General features: G+C 36.7%; 12 non-coding genes across 12 annotated transcripts; 8 read left to right on the top strand and 4 right to left on the bottom strand.

Moving 5' to 3' along the window:
- Positions 1 to 2756: 2756 nt before the first annotated feature.
- TRNAN-GUU (transfer RNA asparagine (anticodon GUU)) lies at positions 2757 to 2830 on the top strand. The gene has a single exon. It is a non-coding gene; the product is annotated as a tRNA-Asn (tRNA).
- A 1094-nt stretch (positions 2831 to 3924) lies between these two features.
- Positions 3925 to 3998, top strand: TRNAN-GUU (transfer RNA asparagine (anticodon GUU)). The gene has a single exon. It is a non-coding gene; the product is annotated as a tRNA-Asn (tRNA).
- A 1094-nt stretch (positions 3999 to 5092) lies between these two features.
- On the top strand, positions 5093 to 5166 carry TRNAN-GUU (transfer RNA asparagine (anticodon GUU)). The gene has a single exon. It is a non-coding gene; the product is annotated as a tRNA-Asn (tRNA).
- A 3167-nt stretch (positions 5167 to 8333) lies between these two features.
- Positions 8334 to 8405, bottom strand: TRNAM-CAU (transfer RNA methionine (anticodon CAU)). The gene has a single exon. It is a non-coding gene; the product is annotated as a tRNA-Met (tRNA).
- Positions 8406 to 8591: 186 nt separating this feature from the next.
- On the top strand, positions 8592 to 8665 carry TRNAN-GUU (transfer RNA asparagine (anticodon GUU)). Its single transcript has one exon. It is a non-coding gene; the product is annotated as a tRNA-Asn (tRNA).
- A 4336-nt stretch (positions 8666 to 13001) lies between these two features.
- Positions 13002 to 13073, bottom strand: TRNAM-CAU (transfer RNA methionine (anticodon CAU)). The gene has a single exon. It is a non-coding gene; the product is annotated as a tRNA-Met (tRNA).
- Positions 13074 to 15334: 2261 nt separating this feature from the next.
- Positions 15335 to 15406, bottom strand: TRNAM-CAU (transfer RNA methionine (anticodon CAU)). Its single transcript has one exon. It is a non-coding gene; the product is annotated as a tRNA-Met (tRNA).
- A 2521-nt stretch (positions 15407 to 17927) lies between these two features.
- Positions 17928 to 18001, top strand: TRNAN-GUU (transfer RNA asparagine (anticodon GUU)). Its single transcript has one exon. It is a non-coding gene; the product is annotated as a tRNA-Asn (tRNA).
- Positions 18002 to 19094: 1093 nt separating this feature from the next.
- Positions 19095 to 19168, top strand: TRNAN-GUU (transfer RNA asparagine (anticodon GUU)). Its single transcript has one exon. It is a non-coding gene; the product is annotated as a tRNA-Asn (tRNA).
- Positions 19169 to 21156: 1988 nt separating this feature from the next.
- TRNAM-CAU (transfer RNA methionine (anticodon CAU)) lies at positions 21157 to 21228 on the bottom strand. The gene has a single exon. It is a non-coding gene; the product is annotated as a tRNA-Met (tRNA).
- A 186-nt stretch (positions 21229 to 21414) lies between these two features.
- Positions 21415 to 21488, top strand: TRNAN-GUU (transfer RNA asparagine (anticodon GUU)). Its single transcript has one exon. It is a non-coding gene; the product is annotated as a tRNA-Asn (tRNA).
- Positions 21489 to 23746: 2258 nt separating this feature from the next.
- Positions 23747 to 23820, top strand: TRNAN-GUU (transfer RNA asparagine (anticodon GUU)). The gene has a single exon. It is a non-coding gene; the product is annotated as a tRNA-Asn (tRNA).
- The last annotated feature ends 1565 nt before the right edge of the window (positions 23821 to 25385 follow it).

Below are 25385 nucleotides of genomic sequence, written 5' to 3'. Positions count from 1 at the left end.
TAGGGTAAAGAAAATTAAGTGGATTTCTGAAAGAAAACAATGCTGTCAATATACTATTAAAACAAATTAAAATGTTAAAAGTTATTGTACTTTAAGTAAAAATAAAAGAGTCAAAATATCAATTCCAGTTTTGGAAGAATTTAATTAACAAAAAAATAAGTGCACATAGCAGAGGATGGTTTCGATCCACCGACCTCTGGGTTATGGGCCCAGCACGCTTCCGCTGCGCCACTCTGCTGCTCATGTAAGTGCCAGAGATCCTGAAGTACTCACTCATCATGTGAAAGTACCAATGTGTTTCTTCGTTGGTCAATGGAAGAAAAATCTTGCAAAACTCTCCAGATTATTGCCTTTTTAACCTTTTTCTAGGAAACTTTCTAGATGAATGCTTTTTAGCCTTTGTTAGTACATGCTTTTGCAAGTTGTCTCTGTGGTGCAATCGGTTAGCGCATTCGGCTGTTAACCGAAAGTTTGGTGGTTCAATACCACCCAGGGACGTAATTGACCTTGTGATCAAATCTTGCTGATCTTTAAGTAGACAAGTCAACATTTCAAACCACCTCTTATAGTGTAGGGTACCTGGCCTTCTCTGATGCAATCAGAGTCAGATTTGATTAAGTCATTTTATAAAAAACAGGAAGCACAATTTAGCATGGGGTTGCAGAGAAAAAAAATTATGCAGGCAGAGAAATCCAATTGAGTGATTAATCAGCTCTCCATTTTATGGCTTTACTTTTATGCTAACACATTTGCTCTCTGAAAAGTGTCCACAAAGCCAAGTCTCTGATTAACACCTTTGTAGGAATGGTTTTTCACCTATTACTGATTAAAACTTGCTTCATTGGAAAGGCAGCAAGATGCATCCTCATTACAATGTCCACTGAAATAATACAGGTTGACACCAGGAAACATAAACCTCACTGCATCCTTGCTGCTTTCTCAAGTGGGAATCTGTTTAATGTGAAAACCAGGTGATATCTAATCAGCACACAGGTAAGAAGTTAAGAAAATCTTTCTTTAAGGGTGAAGATGTTTCTCACAAAATCGTTGCCCCAATGCATCATTGAAATTCAAGATGGAAAGATGATTTTGAAATATCAATTGTACATTTTGCATTGCTCTTCTGGTGACAATGTAGCTTGTTTTTATCAATTACCATTTCAGTAATAGGGTAAAGAAAATTAAGTGGATTTCTGAAAGAAAACAATGCTGTCAATATACTATTAAAACAAATTAAAATGTTAAAAGTTATTGTACTTTAAGTAAAAATAAAAGAGTCAAAATATCAATTCCAGTTTTGGAAGAATTTAATTAACAAAAAAATAAGTGCACATAACAGAGGATGGTTTCGATCCACCGACCTCAGGGTTATGGGCCCAGCACGCTTCCGCTGCGCCACTCTGCTGCTCATGTAAGTGCCAGAGATCCTGAAGTACTCACTCATCATGTGAAAGTACCAATGTGTTTCTTCGTTGGTCAATGGAAGAAAAATCTTGCAAAACTCTCCAGATTATTGCCTTTTTAACCTTTTTCTAGGAAACTTTCTAGATGAATGCTTTTTAGCCTTTGTTAGTACATGCTTTTGCAAGTTGTCTCTGTGGTGCAATCGGTTAGAGCATTTGGCTGTTAACCGAAAGGCTGGTGGTTCAATACCACCCAGGGACGTAATTGACCTTGTGATCAAATTTTGCTGATCTTTAAGTAGACAAGTCAAAATTTCAAACCACCTCTTATAGTGTAGGGTACCTGGCCTTCTCTGATGCAATCAGAGTCAGATTTGATTAAGTCATTTTATAAAAAACAGGAAGCACAATTTAGCATGGGGTTGCAGAGAAAAAAAATTATGCAGGCAGAGAAATCCAATTGAGTGATTAATCAGCTCTCCATTTTATGGCTTTATTTTTATGCTAACACATTTGCTCTCTGAAAAGTGTCCACAAAGCCAAGTCTCTGATTAACACCTTTGTAGGAATGGTTTTTCACCTATTACTGATTAAAACTTGCTTCATTGGAAAGGCAGCAAGATGCATCCTCATTACAATGTCCATTGAAATAATACAGGTTGACACCAGGAAACATAAACCTCACTGCATCCTTGCTGCTTTCTCAAGTGGGAATCTGTTTAATGTGAAAACCAGGTGATTTCTAATCAGCACACAGGTAAGAAGTTAAGAAAATCTTTCTTTAAGGGTGAAGATGTTTCTCACAAAATCGTTGCCCCAATGCATCATTGAAATTCAAGCTGGAAAGATGATTTTGAAATATCAATTGTACATTTTGCATTGCTCTTCTGGTGACAATGTAGCTTGTTTTTGTCAATTACCATTTCAGTAATAGGGTAAAGAAAATTAAGTGGATTTCTGAAAGAAAACAATGCTGTCAATACACTAAAACAAATTAAAATGTTAAAAGTTATTGTACTTTAAGTAAAAATAAAAGAGTCAAAATATCAATTCCAGTTTTGGAAGAATTTAATTAACAAAAAAAATAAGTGCACATAGCAGAGGATGGTTTCGATCCACCGGCCTCTGGGTTATGGGCCCAGCACGCTTCCGCTGCGCCACTCTGCTGCTCATGTAAGTGTCAGAGATCCTGAAGTACTCACTCATCATATGAAAGTACCAATGTGTTTCTTCGTTGGTCAATGGAAGAAAAATCTTGCAAAACTCTCCAGATTATTGCCTTTTTAAACTTTTTCTAGGAAACTTTCTAGATGAATGCTTTTTAGCCTTTGTCAGTACATGCTTTTGCAAGCTGTCTCTGTGGCGCAATCGGTTAGTGCATTCGGCTGTTAACCGAAAGGTTGGTGGTTCAATCCCACCCGGGGACGTAATTGACCTTGTGATCAAATTTTGGTGATCTTTAAGTAGACAAGTCAAAATTTCAAACCACCTCTTATAGTGTAGGGTACCTGGCCTTCTCTGATGCAATCAGAGTCAGATTCGATTAAGTCATTTTATAAAAATCAGGAAGCACAATTTAGCATGGGGTTGCAGAGAAAAAAAATTATGCAGGCAGAGAAATCCAATTGAGTGATTAATCAGCTCTCCATTTTATGGCTTTATTTTTATGCTAACACATTTGCTCTCTGAAAAGTGTCCACAAAGCCAAGTCTCTGATTAACACCTTTGTAGGAATGGTTTTTCACCTATTACTGATTAAAACTTGCTTCATTGGAAAGGCAGCAAGATGCATCCTCATTACAATGTCCACTGAAATAATACAGGTTGACACCAGGAAACATAAACCTCACTGCATCCTTGCTGCTTTCTCAAGTGGGAATCTGTTTAATGTGAAAACCAGGTGATATCTAATCAGCACACAGGTAAGAAGTTAAGAAAATCTTTCTTTAAGGGTGAAGATGTTTCTCACAAAATCGTTGCCCCAATGCATCATTGAAATTCAAAATGGAAAGATGATTTTGAAATATCAATTGTACATTTTGCATTGCTCTTCTGGTGACAATGTAGCTTGTTTTTGTCAATTACCATTTCAGTAATAGGGTAAAGAAAATTAAGTGGATTTCTGAAAAAAAAACAATGCTGTCAATATACTATTAAAACAAATTAAAATGTTAAAAGTTATTGTACTTTAAGTAAAAATAAAAGAGTCAAAATATCAATTCCAGTTTTGGAAGAATTTAATTAACAAAAAAATAAGTGCACATAGCAGAGGATGGTTTCGATCCACCGACCTCTGGGTTATGGGCCAAGCACGCTTCCGCTGCGCCACTCTGCTGCTCATGTAAGTGCCAGAGATCCTGAAGTACTCACTCATCATGTGAAAGTACCAATGTGTTTCTTCGTTGGTCAATGGAAGAAAAATCTTGCAAAACTCTCCAGATTATTGCCTTTTTAACCTTTTTCTAGGAAACTTTCTAGATGAATGCTTTTTAGCCTTTGTTAGTACATGCTTTTGCAAGTTGTCTCTGTGGTGCAATCGGTTAGCGCATTCGGCTGTTAACCGAAAGGCTGGTGGTTCAATACCACCCAGGGACGTAATTGACCTTGTGATCAAATTTTGCTGATCTTTAAGTAGACAAGTCAAAATTTCAAACCACCTCTTATAGTGTAGGGTACCTGGCCTTCTCTGATGCAATCAGAGTCAGATTTGATTAAGTCATTTTATAAAAAACAGGAAGCACAATTTAGCATGGGGTTGCAGAGAAAAAAAATTATGCAGGCAGAGAAATCCAATTGAGTGATTAATCAGCTCTCCATTTTATGGCTTTATTTTTATGCTAACACATTTGCTCTCTGAAAAGTGTCCACAAAGCCATGTCTCTGATTAACACCTTTGTAGGAATGGTTTTTCACCTATTACTGATTAAAACTTGCTTCATTGGAAAGGCAGCAAGATGCATCCTCATTACAATGTCCACTGAAATAATACAGGTTGACACCAGGAAACATAAACCTCACTGCATCCTTGCTGCTTTCTCAAGTGGGAATCTGTTTAATGTGAAAACCAGGTGATATCTAATCAGCACACAGGTAAGAAGTTAAGAAAATCTTTCTTTAAGGGTGAAGATGTTTCTCACAAAATCGTTGCCCCAATGCATCATTGAAATTCAAAATGGAAAGATGATTTTGAAATATCAATTGTACATTTTGCATTGCTCTTCTGGTGACAATGTAGCTTGTTTTTGTCAATTACCATTTCAGTAATAGGGTAAAGAAAATTAAGTGGATTTCTGAAAAAAAAACAATGCTGTCAATATACTATTAAAACAAATTAAAATGTTAAAAGTTATTGTACTTTAAGTAAAAATAAAAGAGTCAAAATATCAATTCCAGTTTTGGAAGAATTTAATTAACAAAAAAATAAGTGCACATAGCAGAGGATGGTTTCGATCCACCGACCTCTGGGTTATGGGCCAAGCACGCTTCCGCTGCGCCACTCTGCTGCTCATGTAAGTGCCAGAGATCCTGAAGTACTCACTCATCATGTGAAAGTACCAATGTGTTTCTTCGTTGGTCAATGGAAGAAAAATCTTGCAAAACTCTCCAGATTATTGCCTTTTTAACCTTTTTCTAGGAAACTTTCTAGATGAATGCTTTTTAGCCTTTGTTAGTACATGCTTTTGCAAGTTGTCTCTGTGGTGCAATCGGTTAGCGCATTCGGCTGTTAACCGAAAGGCTGGTGGTTCAATACCACCCAGGGACGTAATTGACCTTGTGATCAAATTTTGCTGATCTTTAAGTAGACAAGTCAAAATTTCAAACCACCTCTTATAGTGTAGGGTACCTGGCCTTCTCTGATGCAATCAGAGTCAGATTTGATTAAGTCATTTTATAAAAAACAGGAAGCACAATTTAGCATGGGGTTGTAGAGAAAAAAAATTATGCAGGCAGAGAAATCCAATTGAGTGATTAATCAGCTCTCCATTTTATGGCTTTATTTTTATGCTAACACATTTGCTCTCTGAAAAGTGTCCACAAAGCCAAGTCTCTGATTAACACCTTTGTAGGAATGGTTTTTCACCTATTACTGATTAAAACTTGCTTCATTGGAAAGGCAGCAAGATGCATCCTCATTACAATGTCCACTGAAATAATACAGGTTGACACCAGGAAACATAAACCTCACTGCATCCTTGCTGCTTTCTCAAGTGGGAATCTGTTTAATGTGAAAACCAGGTGATATCTAATCAGCACACAGGTAAGAAGTTAAGAAAATCTTTCTTTAAGGGTGAAGATGTTTCTCACAAAATCGTTGCCCCAATGCATCATTGAAATTCAAGCTGGAAAGATGATTTTGAAATATCAATTGTACATTTTGCATTGCTCTTCTGGTGACAATGTAGCTTGTTTTTGTCAATTACCATTTCAGTAATAGGGTAAAGAAAATTAAGTGGATTTCTGAAAGAAAACAATGCTGTCAATATACTATTAAAACAAATTAAAATGTTAAAAGTTATTGTACTTTAAGTAAAAATAAAAGAGTCAAAATATCAATTCCAGTTTTGGAAGAATTTAATTAACAAAAAAAAAAGTGCACATAGCAGGTGATGGTTTCGATCCACCAACCTCTGGGTTATGGGCCCAGCACGCTTACGCTGCGCCACTCTGCTGCTCATGTAAGTGTCAGAGATCCTGAAGTACTCACCCATCATGTGAAAGTACCAATGTGTTTCTTCGTTGGTCAATGGAAGAAAAATCTTGCAAAACTCTCCAGATTATTGCCTTTTTAACCTTTTTCTAGGAAACTTTCTAGATTAATGCTTTTTAGCCTTTGTCAGTACATGCTTTTGCAAGCTGTCTCTGTGGCGCAATCGGTTAGCGCATTTGGCTGTTAACCGAAAGGTTGGTGGTTCAATCCCACCCGGGGAAGTAATTGACCTTGTGATCAAATTTTGGTGATCTTTAAGTAGACAAGTCAAAATTTCAAACCACCTCTTATAGTGTAGGGTACCTGGCCTTCTCTGATGCAATCAGAGTCAGATTTGATTAAGTCATTTTATAAAAAACAGGAAGCACAATTTAGCATGGGGTTGCAGAGAAAAAAAATTATGCAGGCAGAGAAATCCAATTGAGTGATTAATCAGCTCTCCATTTTATGGCTTTATTTTTATGCTAACACATTTGCTCTCTGAAAAGTGTCCACAAAGCCAAGTCTCTGATTAACACCTTTGTAGGAATGGTTTTTCACCTATTACTGATTAAAACTTGCTTCATTGGAAAGGCAGCAAGATGCATCCTCATTACAATGTCCATTGAAATAATACAGGTTGACACCAGGAAACATAAACCTCACTGCATCCTTGCTGCTTTCTCAAGTGGGAATTTGTTTAATGTGAAAACCAGGTGATATCTAATCAGCACACAGGTAAGAAGTTAAGAAAATCTTTCTTTAAGGGTGAAGATGTTTCTCACAAAATCGTTGCCCCAATGCATCATTGAAATTCAAGCTGGAAAGATGATTTTGAAATATCAATTGTACATTTTGCATTGCTCTTCTGGTGACAATGTAGCTTGTTTTTGTCAATTACCATTTCAGTAATAGGGTAAAGAAAATTAAGTGGATTTCTGAAAGAAAACAATGCTGTCAATACACTAAAACAAATTAAAATGTTAAAAGTTATTGTACTTTAAGTAAAAATAAAAGAGTCAAAATATCAATTCCAGTTTTGGAAGAATTTAATTAACAAAAAAAATAAGTGCACATAGCAGAGGATGGTTTCAATCCACCAACCTCTGGGTTATGTGCCCAGCACGCTTCCGTTGCGCCACTCTGCTGCTCATGTAAGTATCAGAGATCCTGAAGTACTCACTCATCATGTGAAAGTACCAATGTGTTTCTTCGTTGGTCAATGGAAGAAAAATCTTGCAAAACTCTCCAGATTATTGCCTTTTTAACCTTTTTCTAGGAAACTTTCTAGATGAATGCTTTTTAGCCTTTGTCAGTACATGCTTTTGCAAGCTGTCTCTGTGGCGCAATCGGTTAGCGCATTCGGCTGTTAACCGAAAGCTTGGTGGTTCAATCCCACCCAGGGATGTAATTGACCTTGTGATCAAATTTTGCTGATCTTTAAGTAGACAAGTCAAAATTTCAAACCACCTTTTATGGTGTAAGGTACCTGGCCTTCTCTGATGCAATCAGAGTCATATTTGATTAAGTCATTTTATAAAAAACAGGAAGCACAATTTAGCATTGGGGTTGCAGAGAAAAAAAATATGCAGGCAGAGAAATCCAATTGAGTGATTAATCAGCTCTCCATTTTATGGCTTTATTTTTATGCTAACACATTTGCTCTCTGAAAAGTGTCCACAAAGCCAAGTCTCTGATTAACACCTTTGTAGGAATGGTTTTTCACCTATTACTGATTAAAACTTGCTTCATTGGAAAGGCAGCAAGATGCATCCTCATTACAATGTCCACTGAAATAATACAGGTTGACACCAGGAAACATAAACCTCACTGCATCCTTGCTGCTTTCTCACGTGGGAATCTGTTTAATGTGAAAACCAGGTGATATCTAATCAGCACACAGGTAAGAAGTTAAGAAAATCTTTCTTTAAGGGTGAAGATGTTTCTCACAAAATCGTTGCCCCAATGCATCATTGAAATTCAAGATGGAAAGATGATTTTGAAATATCAATTGTACATTTTGCATTGCTCTTCTGGTGACAATGTAGCTTGTTTTTGTCAATTACCAATTCAGTAATAGGGTAAAGAAAATTAAGTGGATTTCTGAAAGAAAACAATGCTGTCAATATACTATTAAAACAAATTAAAATGTTAAAAGTTATTGTACTTTAAGTAAAAATAAAAGAGTCAAAATATCAATTCCAGTTTTGGAAGAATTTAATTAACAAAAAAATAAGTGCACATAGCAGAGGATGGATTCGATCCACCGACCTCTGGGTTATGGGCCCAGCACGCTTCCGCTGCGCCACTCTGCTGCTCATGTAAGTGCCAGAGATCCTGAAGTACTCACTCATCATGTGAAAGTACCAATGTGTTTCTTCGTTGGTCAATGGAAGAAAAATCTTGCAAAACTCTCCAGATTATTGCCTTTTTAACCTTTTTCTAGGAAACTTTCTAGATGAATGCTTTTTAGCCTTTGTCAGTACATGCTTTTGCAAGCTGTCTCTGTGGCGCAATCGGTTAGCGCATTCGGCTGTTAACCGAAAGGTTGGTGGTTCAATCCCACCCAGGGACGTAATTGACCTTGTGATCAAATTTTGGTGATCTTTAAGTAGACAAGTCAAAATTTCAAACCACCTTTTATGGTGTAGGGTACCTGGCCTTCTCTGATGCAATCAGAGTCATATTTGATTAAGTCATTTTATAAAAAACAGGAAGCACAATTTAGCATTGGGGTTGCAGAGAAAAAAAATTATGCAGGCAGAGAAATCCAATTGAGTGATTAATCAGCTCTCCATTTTATGGCTTTATTTTTATGCTAACACATTTGCTCTCTGAAAAGTGTCCACAAAGCCAAGTCTCTGATTAACACCTTTGTAGGAATGGTTTTTCACCTATTACTGATTAAAACTTGCTTCATTGGAAAGGCAGCAAGATGCATCCTCATTACAATGTCCACTGAAATAATACAGGTTGACACCAGGAAACATAAACCTCACTGCATCCTTGCTGCTTTCTCAAGTGGGAATCTGTTTAATGTGAAAACCAGGTGATATCTAATCAGCACACAGGTAAGAAGTTAAGAAAATCTTTCTTTAAGGGTGAAGATGTTTCTCACAAAATCGTTGCCCCAATGCATCATTGAAATTCAAGCTGGAAAGATGATTTTGAAATATCAATTGTACATTTTGCATTGCTCTTCTGGTGACAATGTAGCTTGTTTTTGTCAATTACCATTTCAGTAATAGGGTAAAGAAAATTAAGTGGATTTCTGAAAGAAAACAATGCTGTCAATATACTATTAAAACAAATTAAAATGTTAAAAGTTATTGTACTTTAAGTAAAAATAAAAGAGTCAAAATATCAATTCCAGTTTTGGAAGAATTTAATTAACAAAAAAAAAAGTGCACATAGCAGGGGATGGTTTCGATCCACCAACCTCTGGGTTATGGGCCCAGCACGCTTACGCTGCGCCACTCTGCTGCTCATGTAAGTGTCAGAGATCCTGAAGTACTCACCCATCATGTGAAAGTACCAATGTGTTTCTTCGTTGGTCAATGGAAGAAAAATCTTGCAAAACTCTCCAGATTATTGCCTTTTTAACCTTTTTCTAGGAAACTTTCTAGATTAATGCTTTTTAGCCTTTGTCAGTACATGCTTTTGCAAGCTGTCTCTGTGGCGCAATCGGTTAGCGCATTTGGCTGTTAACCGAAAGGTTGGTGGTTCAATCCCACCCGGGGAAGTAATTGACCTTGTGATCAAATTTTGGTGATCTTTAAGTAGACAAGTCAAAATTTCAAACCACCTCTTATAGTGTAGGGTACCTGGCCTTCTCTGATGCAATCAGAGTCAGATTTGATTAAGTCATTTTATAAAAAACAGGAAGCACAATTTAGCATGGGGTTGCAGAGAAAAAAAATTATGCAGGCAGAGAAATCCAATTGAGTGATTAATCAGCTCTCCATTTTATGGCTTTATTTTTATGCTAACACATTTGCTCTCTGAAAAGTGTCCACAAAGCCAAGTCTCTGATTAACACCTTTGTAGGAATGGTTTTTCACCTATTACTGATTAAAACTTGCTTCATTGGAAAGGCAGCAAGATGCATCCTCATTACAATGTCCACTGAAATAATACAGGTTGACACCAGGAAACATAAACCTCACTGCATCCTTGCTGCTTTCTCAAGTGGGAATCTGTTTAATGTGAAAACCAGGTGATATCTAATCAGCACACAGGTAAGAAGTTAAGAAAATCTTTCTTTAAGGGTGAAGATGTTTCTCACAAAATCGTTGCCCCAATGCATCATTGAAATTCAAGCTGGAAAGATGATTTTGAAATATCAATTGTACATTTTGCATTGCTCTTCTGGTGACAATGTAGCTTGTTTTTATCAATTACCATTTCAGTAATAGGGTAAAGAAAATTAAGTGGATTTCTGAAAGAAAACAATGCTGTCAATATACTATTAAAACAAATTAAAATGTTAAAAGTTATTGTACTTTAAGTAAAAATAAAAGAGTCAAAATATCAATTCCAGTTTTGGAAGAATTTAATTAACAAAAAAATAAGTGCACATAGCAGAGGATGGTTTCGATACACCGACCTCAGGGTTATGGGCCCAGCACGCTTCCGCTGCGCCACTCTGCTGCTCATGTAAGTGCCAGAGATCCTGAAGTACTCACTCATCATGTGAAAGTACCAATGTGTTTCTTCGTTGGTCAATGGAAGAAAAATCTTGCAAAACTCTCCAGATTATTGCCTTTTTAACCTTTTTCTAGGAAACTTTCTAGATGAATGCTTTTTAGCCTTTGTTAGTACATGCTTTTGCAAGTTGTCTCTGTGGTGCAATCGGTTAGAGCATTTGGCTGTTAACCGAAAGGCTGGTGGTTCAATACCACCCAGGGACGTAATTGACCTTGTGATCAAATTTTGGTGATCTTTAAGTAGACAAGTCAAAATTTCAAACCACCTCTTATAGTGTAGGGTACCTGGCCTTCTCTGATGCAATCAGAGTCAGATTTGATTAAGTCATTTTATAAAAAACAGGAAGCACAATTTAGCATGGGGTTGCAGAGAAAAAAAATTATGCAGGCAGAGAAATCCAATTGAGTGATTAATCAGCTCTCCATTTTATGGCTTTATTTTTATGCTAACACATTTGCTCTCTGAAAAGTGTCCACAAAGCCAAGTCACTGATTAACACCTTTGTAGGAATGGTTTTTCACCTATTACTGATTAAAACTTGCTTCATTGGAAAGGCAGCAAGATGCATCCTCATTACAATGTCCATTGAAATAATACAGGTTGACACCAGGAAACATAAACCTCACTGCATCCTTGCTGCTTTCTCAAGTGGGAATCTGTTTAATGTGAAAACCAGGTGATATCTAATCAGCACACAGGTAAGAAGTTAAGAAAATCTTTCTTTAAGGGTGAAGATGTTTCTCACAAAATCGTTGCCCCAATGCATCATTGAAATTCAAGCTGGAAAGATGATTTTGAAATATCAATTGTACATTTTGCATTGCTCTTCTGGTGACAATGTAGCTTGTTTTTGTCAATTACCATTTCAGTAATAGGGTAAAGAAAATTAAGTGGATTTCTGAAAGAAAACAATGCTGTCAATACACTAAAACAAATTAAAATGTTAAAAGTTATTGTACTTTAAGTAAAAATAAAAGAGTCAAAATATCAATTCCAGTTTTGGAAGAATTTAATTAACAAAAAAAATAAGTGCACATAGCAGAGGATGGTTTCGATCCACCAACCTCTGGGTTATGTGCCCAGCACGCTTCCGTTGCGCCACTCTGCTGCTCATGTAAGTATCAGAGATCCTGAAGTACTCACTCATCATGTGAAAGTACCAATGTGTTTCTTCGTTGGTCAATGGAAGAAAAATCTTGCAAAACTCTCCAGATTATTGCCTTTTTAACCTTTTTCTAGGAAACTTTCTAGATGAATGCTTTTTAGCCTTTGTCAGTACATGCTTTTGCAAGCTGTCTCTGTGGCGCAATCGGTTAGCGCATTCGGCTGTTAACCGAAAGCTTGGTGGTTCAATCCCACCCAGGGATGTAATTGACCTTGTGATCAAATTTTGCTGATCTTTAAGTAGTCAAGTCAAAATTTCAAACCACCTTTTATGGTGTAAGGTACCTGGCCTTCTCTGATGCAATCAGAGTCAGATTTGATTAAGTCATTTTATAAAAAACAGGAAGCACAATTTAGCATTGGGGTTGCAGAGAAAAAAAAATATGCAGGCAGAGAAATCCAATTGAGTGATTAATCAGCTCTCCATTTTATGGCTTTATTTTTATGCTAACACATTTGCTCTCTGAAAAGTGTCCACAAAGCCAAGTCTCTGATTAACACCTTTGTAGGAATGGTTTTTCACCTATTACTGATTAAAACTTGCTTCATTGGAAAGGCAGCAAGATGCATCCTCATTACAATGTCCACTGAAATAATACAGGTTGACACCAGGAAACATAAACCTCACTGCATCCTTGCTGCTTTCTCACGTGGGAATCTGTTTAATGTGAAAACCAGGTGATATCTAATCAGCACACAGGTAAGAAGTTAAGAAAATCTTTCTTTAAGGGTGAAGATGTTTCTCACAAAATCGTTGCCCCAATGCATCATTGAAATTCAAGATGGAAAGATGATTTTGAAATATCAATTGTACATTTTGCATTGCTCTTCTGGTGACAATGTAGCTTGTTTTTGTCAATTACCAATTCAGTAATAGGGTAAAGAAAATTAAGTGGATTTCTGAAAGAAAACAATGCTGTCAATATACTATTAAAACAAATTAAAATGTTAAAAGTTATTGTACTTTAAGTAAAAATAAAAGAGTCAAAATATCAATTCCAGTTTTGGAAGAATTTAATTAACAAAAAAATAAGTGCACATAGCAGAGGATGGATTCGATCCACCGACCGCTGGGTTATGGGCCCAGCACGCTTCCGCTGCGCCACTCTGCTGCTCATGTAAGTGCCAGAGATCCTGAAGTACTCACTCATCATGTGAAAGTACCAATGTGTTTCTTCGTTGGTCAATGGAAGAAAAATCTTGCAAAACTCTCCAGATTATTGCCTTTTTAACCTTTTTCTAGGAAACTTTCTAGATGAATGCTTTTTAGCCTTTGTCAGTACATGCTTTTGCAAGCTGTCTCTGTGGCGCAATCGGTTAGAGCATTTGGCTGTTAACCGAAAGGCTGGTGGTTCAATACCACCCAGGGACGTAATTGACCTTGTGATCAAATTTTGGTGATCTTTAAGTAGACAAGTCAAAATTTCAAACCACCTCTTATAGTGTAGGGTACCTGGCCTTCTCTGATGCAATCAGAGTCAGATTTGATTAAGTCATTTTATAAAAAACAGGAAGCACAATTTAGCATGGGGTTGCAGAGAAAAAAAATTATGCAGGCAGAGAAATCCAATTGAGTGATTAATCAGCTCTCCATTTTATGGCTTTATTTTTATGCTAACACATTTGCTCTCTGAAAAGTGTCCACAAAGCCAAGTCACTGATTAACACCTTTGTAGGAATGGTTTTTCACCTATTACTGATTAAAACTTGCTTCATTGGAAAGGCAGCAAGATGCATCCTCATTACAATGTCCATTGAAATAATACAGGTTGACACCAGGAAACATAAACCTCACTGCATCCTTGCTGCTTTCTCAAGTGGGAATCTGTTTAATGTGAAAACCAGGTGATATCTAATCAGCACACAGGTAAGAAGTTAAGAAAATCTTTCTTTAAGGGTGAAGATGTTTCTCACAAAATCGTTGCCCCAATGCATCATTGAAATTCAAGCTGGAAAGATGATTTTGAAATATCAATTGTACATTTTGCATTGCTCTTCTGGTGACAATGTAGCTTGTTTTTGTCAATTACCATTTCAGTAATAGGGTAAAGAAAATTAAGTGGATTTCTGAAAGAAAACAATGCTGTCAATACACTAAAACAAATTAAAATGTTAAAAGTTATTGTACTTTAAGTAAAAATAAAAGAGTCAAAATATCAATTCCAGTTTTGGAAGAATTTAATTAACAAAAAAAATAAGTGCACATAGCAGAGGATGGTTTCGATCCACCAACCTCTGGGTTATGTGCCCAGCACGCTTCCGTTGCGCCACTCTGCTGCTCATGTAAGTATCAGAGATCCTGAAGTACTCACTCATCATGTGAAAGTACCAATGTGTTTCTTCGTTGGTCAATGGAAGAAAAATCTTGCAAAACTCTCCAGATTATTGCCTTTTTAACCTTTTTCTAGGAAACTTTCTAGATGAATGCTTTTTAGCCTTTGTCAGTACATGCTTTTGCAAGCTGTCTCTGTGGCGCAATCGGTTAGCGCATTCGGCTGTTAACCGAAAGCTTGGTGGTTCAATCCCACCCAGGGATGTAATTGACCTTGTGATCAAATTTTGCTGATCTTTAAGTAGACAAGTCAAAATTTCAAACCACCTTTTATGGTGTAAGGTACCTGGCCTTCTCTGATGCAATCAGAGTCATATTTGATTAAGTCATTTTATAAAAAACAGGAAGCACAATTTAGCATTGGGGTTGCAGAGAAAAAAAAATATGCAGGCAGAGAAATCCAATTGAGTGATTAATCAGCTCTCCATTTTATGGCTTTATTTTTATGCTAACACATTTGCTCTCTGAAAAGTGTCCACAAAGCCAAGTCTCTGATTAACACCTTTGTAGGAATGGTTTTTCACCTATTACTGATTAAAACTTGCTTCATTGGAAAGGCAGCAAGATGCATCCTCATTACAATGTCCACTGAAATAATACAGGTTGACACCAGGAAACATAAACCTCACTGCATCCTTGCTGCTTTCTCACGTGGGAATCTGTTTAATGTGAAAACCAGGTGATATCTAATCAGCACACAGGTAAGAAGTTAAGAAAATCTTTCTTTAAGGGTGAAGATGTTTCTCACAAAATCGTTGCCCCAATGCATCATTGAAATTCAAGATGGAAAGATGATTTTGAAATATCAATTGTACATTTTGCATTGCTCTTCTGGTGACAATGTAGCTTGTTTTTGTCAATTACCAATTCAGTAATAGGGTAAAGAAAATTAAGTGGATTTCTGAAAGAAAACAATGCTGTCAATATACTATTAAAACAAATTAAAATGTTAAAAGTTATTGTACTTTAAGTAAAAATAAAAGAGTCAAAATATCAATTCCAGTTTTGGAAGAATTTAATTAACAAAAAAATAAGTGCACATAGCAGAGGATGGATTCGATCCACCGACCGCTGGGTTATGGGCCCAGCACGCTTCCGCTGCGCCACTCTGCTGCTCATGTAAGTGCCAGAGATCCTGAAGTACTCACTCATCATGTGAAAGTACCAATGTGTTTCTTCGTTGGTCAATGGAAGAAAAATCTTGCAAAACTCTCCAGATTATTGCCTTTTTAACCTTTTTCTAGGAAACTTTCTAGATGAATGCTTTTTAGCCTTTGTCAGTACATGCTTTTGCAAGCTGTCTCTGTGGCGCAATCGGTTAGCGCATTCGGACGTTAACCGAAAGGTTGGTGGTTCAATCCCACCCAGGGACGTAATTGACCTTGTGAACAAATTTTGGTGATCTTTAAGTAGACAAGTCAAAATTTCAAACCACCTTTTATGGTGTAGGGTACCTGGCCTTCTCTGATGCAATCAGAGTCATATTTGATTAAGTCATTTTATAAAAAACAGGAAGCACAATTTAGCATTGGGGTTGCAGAGAAAAAAAATTATGCAGGCAGAGAAATCCAATTGAGTGATTAATCAGCTCTCCATTTTATGGCTTTATTTTTATGCTAACACATTTGCTCTCTGAAAAGTGTCCACAAAGCCAAGTCTCTGATTAACACCTTTGTAGGAATGGTTTTTCACCTATTACTGATTAAAACTTGCTTCATTGGAAAGGCAGCAAGATGCATCCTCATTACAATGTCCACTGAAATAATACAGGTTGACACCAGGAAACATAAACCTCACTGCATCCTTGCTGCTTTCTCAAGTGGGAATCTGTTTAATGTGAAAACCAGGTGATATCTAATCAGCACACAGGTAAGAAGTTAAGAAAATCTTTCTTTAAGGGTGAAGATGTTTCTCACAAAATCGTTGCCCCAATGCATCATTGAAATTCAAGCTGGAAAGATGATTTTGAAATATCAATTGTACATTTTGCATTGCTCTTCTGGTGACAATGTAGCTTGTTTTTGTCAATTACCATTTCAGTAATAGGGTAAAGAAAATTAAGTGGATTTCTGAAAGAAAACAATGCTGTCAATATACTATTAAAACAAATTAAAATGTTAAAAGTTATTGTACTTTAAGTAAAAATAAAAGAGTCAAAATATCAATTCCAGTTTTGGAAGAATTTAATTAACAAAAAAATAAGTGCACATAGCAGAGGATGGTTTCGATCCACCGACCTCTGGGTTATGGGCCCAGCACGCTTCCGCTGCGCCACTCTGCTACTCATGTAAGTGTCAGAGATCCTGAAGTACTCACTCATCATGTGAAAGTACCAATGTGTTTCTTCGTTGGTCAATGGAAGAAAAATCTTGCAAAACTCTCCAGATTATTGCCTTTTTAAACTTTTTCTAGGAAACTTTCTAGATGAATGCTTTTTAGCCTTTGTCAGTACATGCTTTCGCAAGCCATTTCTGTGGCGCAATCGGTTAGCGCATTCGGCTGTTAACCGAAAGGTTGGTGGTTCAATCCCACCCGGGGACGTAATTGACCTTGTGATCAAATTTTGGTGATCTTTAAGTAGACAAGTCAAAATTTCAAACCACCTCTTATAGTGTAGGGTACCTGGCCTTCTCTGATGCAATCAGAGTCAGATTTGATTAAGTCATTTTATAAAAAACAGGAAGCACAATTTAGCATGGGGTTGCAGAGAAAAAAAATTATGCAGGCAGAGAAATCCAATTGAGTGATTAATCAGCTCTCCATTTTATGGCTTTATTTTTATGCTAACACATTTGCTCTCTGAAAAGTGTCCACAAAGCCAAGTCTCTGATTAACACCTTTGTAGGAATGGTTTTTCACCTATTACTGATTAAAACTTGCTTCATTGGAAAGGCAGCAAGATGCATCCTCATTACAATGTCCACTGAAATAATACAGGTTGACACCAGGAAACATAAACCTCACTGCATCCTTGCTGCTTTCTCACGTGGGAATCTGTTTAATGTGAAAACCAGGTGATATCTAATCAGCACACAGGTAAGAAGTTAAGAAAATCTTTCTTTAAGGGTGAAGATGTTTCTCACAAAATCGTTGCCCCAATGCATCATTGAAATTCAAGATGGAAAGATGATTTTGAAATATCAATTGTACATTTTGCATTGCTCTTCTGGTGACAATGTAGCTTGTTTTTGTCAATTACCATTTCAGTAATAGGGTAAAGAAAATTAAGTGGATTTCTGAAAGAAAACAATGCTGTCAATATACTATTAAAACAAATTAAAATGTTAAAAGTTATTGTACTTTAAGTAAAAATAAAAGAGTCAAAATATCAATTCCAGTTTTGGAAGAATTTAATTAACAAAAAAATAAGTGCACATAGCAGAGGATGGTTTCGATCCACCGACCTCTGGGTTATGGGCCCAGCACGCTTCCGCTGCGCCACTCTGCTGCTCATGTAAGTGCCAGAGATCCTGAAGTACTCACTCATCATGTGAAAGTACCAATGTGTTTCTTCGTTGGTCAATGGAAGAAAAATCTTGCAAAACTCTCCAGATTATTGCCTTTTTAACCTTTTTCTAGGAAACTTTCTAGATGAATGCTTTTTAGCCTTTGTTAGTACATGCTTTTGCAAGTTGTCTCTGTGGTGCAATCGGTTAGCGCATTCGGCTGTTAACCGAAAGGCTGGTGGTTCAATACCACCCAGGGACGTAATTGACCTTGTGATCAAATTTTGCTGATCTTTAAGTAGACAAGTCAACATTTCAAACCACCTCTTATAGTGTAGGGTACCTGGCCTTCTCTGATGCAATCAGAGTCATATTTGATTAAGTCATTTTATAAAAAACAGGAAGCACAATTTAGCATGGGGTTGCAGAGAAAAAAAATTATGCAGGCAGAGAAATCCAATTGAGTGATTAATTAGCTCTCCATTTTATGGCTTTATTTTTATGCTAACACATTTGCTCTCTGAAAAGTGTCCACAAAGCCAAGTCTCTGATTAACACCTTTGTAGGAATGGTTTTTCACCTATTACTGATTAAAACTTGCTTCATTGGAAAGGCAGCAAGATGCATCCTCATTACAATGTCCACTGAAATAATACAGGTTGACACCAGGAAACATAAACCTCACTGCATCCTTGCTGCTTTCTCAAGTGGGAATCTGTTTAATGTGAAAACCAGGTGATATCTAATCAGCACACAGGTAAGAAGTTAAGAAAATCTTTCTTTAAGGGTGAAGATGTTTCTCACAAAATTGTTGCCCCAATGCATCATTGAAATTCAAGATGGAAAGATGATTTTGAAATATCAATTGTACATTTTGCATTGCTCTTCTGGTGACAATGTAGCTTGTTTTTGTCAATTACCATTTCAGTAATAGGGTAAAGAAAATTAAGTGGATTTCTGAAAGAAAACAATGCTGTCAATATACTATTAAAACAAATTAAAATGTTAAAAGTTATTGTACTTTAAGTAAAAATAAAAGAGTCAAAATATCAATTCCAGTTTTGGAAGAATTTAATTAACAAAAAAATAAGTGCACATAGCAAAGGATGGTTTCGATCCACCGACCTCTGGGTTATGGGCCCAGCACGCTTCCGCTGCGCCACTCTGCTGCTCATGTAAGTGTCAGAGATCCTGAAGTACTCACTCATCATGTGAAAGTACCAATGTGTTTCTTCGTTGGTCAATGGAAGAAAAATCTTGCAAAACTCTCCAGATTATTGCCTTTTTAACCTTTTTCTAGGAAACTTTCTAGATGAATGCTTTTTAGCCTTTGTCAGTACATGCTTTTGCAAGCTGTCTCTGTGGCGCAATCGGTTAGCGCATTCGGCTGTTAACCGAAAGGTTGGTGGTTCAATCCCACCCGGGGACGTAATTGACCTTGTGATCAAATTTTGGTGATCTTTAAGTAGACAAGTCAAAATTTCAAACCACCTTTTATGGTGTAAGGTACCTGGCCTTCTCTGATGCAATCAGAGTCAGATTTGATTAAGTCATTTTATAAAAAAACAGGAAGCACAATTTAGCATTGGGGTTGCAGAGAAAAAAAAATATGCAGGCAGAGAAATCCAATTGAGTGATTAATCAGCTCTCCATTTTATGGCTTTATTTTTATGCTAACACATTTGCTCTCTGAAAAGTGTCCACAAAGCCAAGTCTCTGATTAACACCTTTGTAGGAATGGTTTTTCACCTATTACTGATTAAAACTTGCTTCATTGAAAAGGCAGCAAGATGCATCCTCATTACAATGTCCACTGAAATAATACAGGTTGACACCAGGAAACATAAACCTCACTGCATCCTTGCTTCTTTCTCACGTGGGAATCTGTTTTATGTGAAAACCAGGTGATATCTAATCAGCACACAGGTAAGAAGTTAAGAAAATCTTTCTTTAAGGGTGAAGATGTTTCTCACAAAATCGTTGCCCCAATGCATCATTGAAATTCAAGATGGAAAGATGATTTTGAAATATCAATTGTACATTTTGCATTGCTCTTCTGGTGACAATGTAGCTTGTTTTTGTCAATTACCATTTCAGTAATAGGGTAAAGAAAATTAAGTGGATTTCTGAAAGAAAACAATGCTGTCAATATACTATTAAAACAAATTAAAATGTTAAAAGTTATTGTACTTTAAGTAAAAATAATAGAGTCAATATATCAATTCCAGTTTTGGAAGAATTTAATTAACAAAAAAATAAGTGCACATAGCAAAGGATGGTTTCGATTCACCGACCTCTGGGTTATGGGCCCAGCACGCTTCCGCTGCGCCACTCTGCTGCTCATGTAAGTGTCAGAGATCCTGAAGAACTCACTCATCATGTGAAAGTACCAATGTGTTTCTTCGTTGGTCAATGGAAGAAAAATCTTGCAAAACTCTCCAGATTATTGCCTTTTTAACCTTTTTCTAGGAAACTTTCTAGATGAATGCTTTTTAGCCTTTGTCAGTACATGCTTTTGCAAGCTGTCTCTGTGGCGCAATCGGTTAGCGCATTTGGCTGTTAACCGAAAGGCTGGTGGTTCAATACCACCCAGGGATTTAATTGACCTTGTGATCAAATTTTGCTGATCTTTAAGTAGACAAGTCAAAATTTCAAACCACCTCTTATAGTGTAGGGTACCAGGCCTTCTCTGATGCAATCAGAGTCAGATTTGATTAAGTCATTTTATAAAAAACAGGAAGCACAATTTAGCATGGGGTTGCAGAGAAAAAAAAATATGCAGGCAGAGAAATCCAATTGAGTGATTAATCAGCTCTCCATTTTATGGCTTTATTTTTATGCTAACACATTTGCTCTCTGAAAAGTGTCCACAAAGCCAAGTCTCTGATTAACACCTTTGTAGGAATGGTTTTTCACCTATTACTGATTAAAACTTGCTTCATTGGAAAGGCAGCAAGATGCATCCTCATTACAATGTCCACTGAAATAATACAGGTTGACACCAGGAAACATAAACCTCACTGCATCCTTGCTGCTTTCTCAAGTGGGAATCTGTTTAATGTGAAAACCAGGTGATATCTAATCAGCACACAGGTAAGAAGTTAAGAAAATCTTTCTTTAAGGGTGAAGATGTTTCTCACAAAATCGTTGCCCCAATGCATCATTGAAATTCAAGCTGGAAAGATGATTTTGAAATATCAATTGTACATTTTGCATTGCTCTTCTGGTGACAATGTAGCTTGTTTTTATCAATTACCATTTCAGTAATAGGGTAAAGAAAATTAAGTGGATTTCTGAAAGAAAACAATGCTGTCAATATACTATTAAAACAAATTAAAATGTTAAAAGTTATTGTACTTTAAGTAAAAATAAAAGAGTCAAAATATCAATTCCAGTTTTGGAAGAATTTAATTAACATAGCAAAGGATGGTTTCGATCCACCGACCTCTGGGTTATGGGCCCAGCACGCTTCCACTGCGCCACTCTGCTGCTCATGTAAGTGTCAGAGATCCTGAAGAACTCACTCATCATGTGAAAGTACCAATGTGTTTCTTCGTTGGTCAATGGAAGAAAAATCTTGCAAAACTCTCCAGATTATTGCCTTTTTAACCTTTTTCTAGGAAACTTTCTAGATGAATGCTTTTTAGCCTTTGTCAGTACATGCCTTTGCAAGCTGTCTCTGTGGCGCAATCGGTTAGCGCATTCGGCTGTTAACCGAAAGGTTGGTGGTTCAATCCCACCCGGGGACGTAATTGACCTTGTGATCAAATTTTGGTGATCTTTAAGTAGACAAGTCAAAATTTCAAACCACCTTTTATGGTGTAAGGTACCTGGCCTTCTCTGATGCAATCAGAGTCAGATTTGATTAAGTCATTTTATAAAAAACAGGAAGCACAATTTAGCATTGGGGTTGCAGAGAAAAAAAAATATGCAGGCAGAGAAATCCAATTGAGTGATTAATCAGCTCTCCATTTTATGGCTTTATTTTTATGCTAACACATTTGCTCTCTGAAAAGTGTCCACAAAGCCAAGTCTCTGATTAACACCTTTGTAGGAATGGTTTTTCACCTATTACTGATTAAAACTTGCTTCATTGGAAAGGCAGCAAGATGCATCCTCATTACAATGTCCACTGAAATAATACAGGTTGACACCAGGAAACATAAACCTCACTGCATCCTTGCTGCTTTCTCAAGTGGGAATCTGTTTAATGTGAAAACCAGGTGATATCTAATCAGCACACAGGTAAAAGTTAAGAAAATCTTTCTTTAAGGGTGAAGATGTTTCTCACAAAATCGTTGCCCCAATGCATCATTGAAATTCAAGATGGAAAGATGATTTTGAAATATCAATTGTACATTTTGCATTGCTCTTCTGGTGACAATGTAGCTTGTTTTTGTCAATTACCATTTCAGTAATAGGGTAAAGAAAATTAAGTGGATTTCTGAAAGAAAACAATGCTGTCAATATACTATTAAAACAAATTAAAATGTTAAAAGTTATTGTACTTTAAGTAAAAATAAAAGAGTCAAAATATCAATTCCAGTTTGGAAGAATTTAATTAACAAAAAAATAAGTGCACGTAGCAGAGGATGGTTTCGATCCACCGACCTCTGGGTTATGGGCCCAGCACGCTTCCGCTGCGCCACTCTGCTGCTCATGTAAGTGCCAGAGATCCTGAAGTACTCACTCATCATGTGAAAGTACCAATGTGTTTCTTCGTTGGTCAATGGAAGAAAAATCTTGCAAAACTCTCCAGATTATTGCCTTTTTAACCTTTTTCTAGGAAACTTTCTAGATGAATGCTTTTTAGCCTTTGTCAGTACATGCTTTTGCAAGCTGTCTCTGTGGCGCAATCGATTAGCGCATTCGGCTGTTAACCGAAAGGCTGGTGGTTCAATACCACCCAGTGACATAATTGAACTTGTGATCAAATTTTGCTGATCTTTAAGTAGACAAGTCAAAATTTCAAACCACCTCTTATAGTGTAGGGTACCTGGCCTTCTCTGATGCAATCAGAGTCAGATTTGATTAAGTCATTTTATAAAAAACAGGAAGCACAATTTAGCATGGGGTTGCAGAGAAAAAAAATTATGCAGGCAGAGAAATCCAATTGAGTGATTAGTCAGCTCTCCATTTTATGGCTTTATTTTTATGCTAACACATTTGCTCTCTGAAAAGTGTCCACAAAGCCAAGTCTCTGATTAACACCTTTGTAGGAATGGTTTTTCACCTATTACTGATTAAAACTTGCTTCATTGGAAAGGCAGCAAGATGCATCCTCATTACAATGTCCACTGAAATAATACAGGTTGACACCAGGAAACATAAACCTCACTGCATCCTTGCTGCTTTCTCAAGTGGGAATCTGTTTAATGTGAAAACCAGGTGATATCTAATCAGCACACAGGTAAAAGTTAAGAAAATCTTTCTTTAAGGGTGAAGATGTTTCTCACAAAATCGTTGCCCCAATGCATCATTGAAATTCAAGATGGAAAGATGATTTTGAAATATCAATTGTACATTTTGCATTGCTCTTCTGGTGACAATGTAGCTTGTTTTTGTCAATTACCATTTCTGTAATAGGGTAAAGAAAATTAAGTGGATTTCTGAAAGAAAACAATGCTGTCAATATACTATTAAAACAAATTAAAATGTTAAAAGTTATTGTACTTTAAGTAAAAATAAAAGAGTCAAAATATCAATTCCAGTTTTGGAAGAATTTAATTAACAAAAAAATAAGTGCACATAGCAAAGGATGGTTTCGATACACCAACCTCAGGGTTATGGGCCCAGCACACTTCCGCTGCGCCACTCTGCTGCTCATGTAAGTGTCAGAGATCCTGAAGTACTCACTCATCATGTGAAAGTACCAATGTGTTTCTTCGTTGGTCAATGGAAGAAAAATCTTGCAAAACTGTCCAGATTATTGCCTTTTTAACCTTTTTCTAGGAAACTTTCTAGATGAATGGTTTTTAGCCTTTGTCAGTACATGCTTTTGCAAGTTGTCTCTGTGGCGCAATCGGTTAGCGCATTCGGCTGTTAACCGAAAGGTTGGTGGTTCAATCCCACCCGGGGACGTAATTGACTTTGTGATCAAATTTTGGTGATCTTTAAGTAGACAAGTCAAAATTTCAAACCACCTCTTATAGTGTAGGGTACCTGGCCTTCTCTGATGCAATCAGAGTCAGATTTGATTAAGTCATTTTATAAAAAACAGGAAGCACAATTTAGCATTGGGGTTGCAGAGAAAAAAAATTATGCAGGCAGAGAAATCCAATTGAGTGATTAATCAGCTCTCCATTTTATGGCTTTATTTTTATGCTAACACATTTGCTCTCTGAAAATTGTCCACAAAGCCAAGTCTCTGATTAACACCTTTGTAGGAATGGTTTTTCACCTATTACTGATTAAAACTTGCTTCATTGGAAAGGCAGCAAGATGCATCCTCATTACAATGTCCACTGAAATAATACAGGTTGACACCAGGAAACATAAACCTCACTGCATCCTTGCTGCTTTCTCAAGTGGGAATCTGTTTAATGTGAAAACCAGGTGATATCTAATCAGCACACAGGTAAGAAGTTAAGAAAATCTTTCTTTAAGGGTGAAGATGTTTCTCACAAAATCGTTGCCCCAATGCATCATTGAAATTCAAGATGGAAAGATGATTTTGAAATATCAATTGTACATTTTGCATTGCTCTTCTGGTGACAATGTAGCTTGTTTTTGTCAATTACCATTTCAGTAATAGGGTAAAGAAAATTAAGTGGATTTCTGAAAGAAAACAATGCTGTCAATATACTATTAAAACAAATTAAAATGTTAAAAGTTATTGTACTTTAAGTAAAAATAAAAGAGTCAAAATATCAATTCCAGTTTTGGAAGAATTTAATTAACAAAATAATAAGTGCACATAGCAGAGGATGGTTTCGATCCACCGACCTCTGGGTTATGGGCCCAGCACGCTTCCGCTGCACCACTCTGCTGCTCATGTAAGTGTCAGAGATCCTGAAGTACTCACTCATCATGTGAAAGTACCAATGTGTTTCTTCGTTGGTCAATGGAAGAAAAATCTTGCAAAACTCTCCAGATTATTGCCTTTTTAACCTTTTTCTAGGAAACTTTCTAGATGAATGCTTTTTAGCCTTTGTTAGTACATGCTTTTGCAAGTTGTCTCTGTGGTGCAATCGGTTAGCGCATGCGGCTGTTAACCAAAAGGCTGGTGATTCAATACCACCCTGGGACGTAATTGACCTTGTGATCAAATTTTGGTGATCTTTAAGTAGACAAGTCAAAATTTCAAACCACCTCTTATAGTGTAGGGTACCTGGCCTTCTCTGATGCAATCAGAGTCAGATTTGATTAAGTCATTTTATAAAAAACAGGAAGCACAATTTAGCATTGGGGTTGCAGAGAAAAAAAAATATGCAGGCAGAGAAATCCAATTGAGTGATTAATCAGCTCTCCATTTTATGGCTTTATTTTTATGCTAACACATTTGCTCTCTGAAAAGTGTCCACAAAGCCAAGTCTCTGATTAACACCTTTGTAGGAATGGTTTTTCACCTATTACTGATTAAAACTTGCTTCATTGGAAAGGCAGCAAGATGCATCCTCATTACAATGTCCACTGAAATAATACAG

The sequence above is a fragment of the Pseudophryne corroboree genome, chromosome 4 (genome assembly GCF_028390025.1).
Source record: "Pseudophryne corroboree isolate aPseCor3 chromosome 4, aPseCor3.hap2, whole genome shotgun sequence".
Classification (NCBI taxonomy): domain Eukaryota; kingdom Metazoa; phylum Chordata; class Amphibia; order Anura; family Myobatrachidae; genus Pseudophryne; species Pseudophryne corroboree.
The sequence above is the reverse complement of the archived record's forward strand: the minus strand, read 5'-3'. Positions and strand labels throughout refer to the sequence as shown.